Source organism: Brassica oleracea, chromosome C4 (assembly GCF_000695525.1).
Source record: "Brassica oleracea var. oleracea cultivar TO1000 chromosome C4, BOL, whole genome shotgun sequence".
NCBI classification, from domain to species: Eukaryota; Viridiplantae; Streptophyta; class Magnoliopsida; order Brassicales; family Brassicaceae; genus Brassica; species Brassica oleracea.
The window spans coordinates 27,186,408-27,189,481 of record NC_027751.1 but is presented as its reverse complement, the minus strand read 5'-3'; the positions used below and the strand labels follow the sequence as shown (position 1 = coordinate 27,189,481).

The following is a 3,074-nucleotide window of genomic DNA, read 5'->3' as shown; positions in this document are numbered from 1 at the left end:
TTCCGACGAGCCATGTTTCGTCGGAATTCCGTCGGAAATGGCCGACGAAAATTCCGACGACTTCAAATTTTTGGTTTTCGTCGGAAATTGGTAGGCAATCCGTCACAAACGTCCGACGACATTGAAGTCCGTCGGAACCTCCGTCGAAATTCGGCGTGTTTTCTTGTAGTGTAATCATGCTCTAAGAGCACCTGCAATGACGGGTCCTTAGCGTTTAATCATGGGTTAGGAGGAATAGAATAATAATTGTTTGGTTAATATAAATAAGGATTGGTACGTTAATAAGGATTTTTAGGACTTGATCCTTAGGGTACGTGGCGTTTTCTGAATGGATGGAAGGGTTTACGGTTTGGTAATGAGAAAAATATTGGTCATTCTCGACTGAAGCAGAGAAAAAAAAAATTGTCCCGACGAAGAAAGGTGATTCCTCTCTCGACGAAAGGAAGGCGATTCCCGCGACGAAAGACGGCGATTTGTCTCCCTCGGTTGAACATGGTAAATCGCACCCTTCTTTTGTAGATTAATCGATATAGATAAGTTTGCATCTTGAATCGATCTCGTTTGAAATTAGGGTTCGAACACAATTTGGGGATTTGTTGCATTTGTACTTATTATCGGTTTGAAAACGATACTGCTTTCATCGATTTGGGTTTTTCTCGTTTGAAATTAGGGTTTCAAAAGGATTTGGGGCTTTTTGCGTTTGTACTTATCGGTTTGAAAACGATACTGCTTTCATCGATTTGGGTTTTTCTCGTTTGAAATTAGGGTTTCAAAAGGATTTGGGGCTTTTTGCGTTACTTATTATCGGTTTGAAAACGATACTGCTTTCATCGATTTGGGTTTTTCTCGTTTGAAATTAGGGTTTCAAAAGGATTTGGAGCTTTTTGCGTTTGTACTTATCGGTTTGAAAACGATACTGCTATCATCGATTTGGGGTTCTTCTGGTTTGGAATTAGGGTTTCAAAAGGATTTGAGGCTTTTTGAGTTTGTATTTCTTGCACAGTTTTGCTAGCTACTACTCAGACTTTCTGTTTGCTAGGTACTACTCGACTATCTGTTTGAGATTTTTAGAAGCCTGTGTTTGCATTTCTACATGATAGTTTGAGTGTTTTGAGTTTGAGTGTATTGAGTTTGTGTGTTTGTTGTTTAAGGATTACAATGTCACTTATCTGTGAGACATAAAAAAAAAAGCTTCCTAATTTGTTCTGTCGGATGAGCTGCAAGTTTATGATCATGTGTGTGTGTTGTTTGGATTGAATTGATAGATGATGTTCATTGATTAGCATGTGAGCTTATGTTTACCTCTGTTCGTACTTTATTATTTCTTGCAGGTTAACGAATATGGGACAAGATTATTCATACAACCAGTTCCTCATCATCAGACTCAATTGACATTACCTCCCTTCTTCAAGCAGAAGCTGAGTTGTATGCGGATGAAGGTCATTGTTGATTAATAAATGTTGTATCTTTATGTTTAATAATGCAATACATAAAAATTTTAATTTCACTTTTAAAAAAAAAAATTATTATTTTTTATTCCTAAGAACTCCAAATTGGAGAACACTATTGGACTAACAATTCGGATTAGGATCCTTAACTATTCAAGAAAAAAAAAAAGTTAATTAATCCTAAGGACTCCATTTGCAGACTCACCATTGCGGGTGCTCTAAGAACCTCTAACGGGCTCTTATGAATGAAGTAGTAGTTAATTGGGTTTTTTGCAAATTTGACTCAAAACTCAAAGTTAAACACAAAACTAACCTCTCCTTCTTTTTTTTATTTTTTTTTTGCTCTATTCACCCCACATGTTCACATTATTTACGAAAATGCCATTAAATTTTATTTTATTTTTTCGAAAATGGTTTTTTTACTTTCTCAACATCATCATCTTCAAGTATTTACAAGATTGTCATTGCCATCAATATCCCAACCACAATGAACAACCAATTTGAAGCTCTTAATGCACCTAAAATCGATTTACACTCTCTCTTTCTCACTTGTTATGAACTAAAAACAACGTCTCTTTCATTTTGCCTCCATATTCATCCAAAAAACTCAAGCTTTTGATTCAAATTTTTTTATGGTTGATAGAGCCATTCAAGCATACTATTCTTGGTGGGTTACTTTCATTTGAGGTTCTGGGTGGTTGGAGAAGACTCTGTGTGCTAAGGAAGTCATCTCACAAGTTTAAGGTATGAAATTGATTTTTTTTCCCATATCTGTTCGCGTAGAAGACTTACCAGCAAGTACTCTGGCTGTAGAAGACTTACCCCGTAAGTCTTCTGGTCAAACGAACGACTTACTTGTAAGTCGTCATCTTTGTTTGTTAAAAAAAATCTAGAGAATACCCTAGACGACTTACTGGGGTCAACGGGTTAGTTTTGCATTTGACCGAATTGTGTCAGATATTTGACTTTTTCCCGTCTCCGGGAAAACAAAAATTTCAATATTTTATTAAAGCTAGACGGCTTATCTGTACGTCTTCTCAGGTTACTTTTGAAATTGGAAAATAAAACTTAAATATTTAACTTTTCCCAGACGGCTTACTTGAAAGTCGTCCAGGATGAGCAAAGTCGTCCAGATTTATTTCCTACATTCTGGTCAAACCTTGCTTATCTCGGACGACTTTCTCGTAAGTCGTCTACCTGGACGACTTTCAAGTAAGCCGTCTGGGAAAAGTTAAATATTTAAGTTTTATTTTCCAATTTCAAAAGTAACCTGAGAAGACGTACAGATAAGCCGTCTAGCTTTAATAAAATATTGAAATTTTTGTTTACCCAGAGACGACTTACTAGTAAGTCGTCTAGAGTTTTTTCTTTAAACAAACAAAGCTGGACGACTTACTTGTAAGTCGTCCTATTTAAAATTCAATTGCAAAAATGACATGTTTGGACGACTTACTGGTAAGTCGTGTGCGTCAATGTTTAGTAAAGTTTCATTTTCTCTTTGTTTACTAATGTGTTTTATTTTGAATTTTTGCAGATGATGCGTCAGTTACATGCAGTGTATGGAGAATGGTTGTTGAATGGTTGTCGTTGGGATTTTGTGGTTGATAATGTCAAAGGAGCGAGAAT

At 36.1% G+C, this 3,074-nt stretch overlaps 1 long non-coding RNA gene across 1 annotated transcript in view; it reads right to left on the bottom strand.

Annotated features, from left to right (window-relative positions):
• The window catches only part of LOC106342156, a 16,106-nt gene that overhangs the window by 4,727 nt on the left and 8,305 nt on the right, over window positions 1–3,074 (bottom strand). The window lies entirely within an intron of this gene.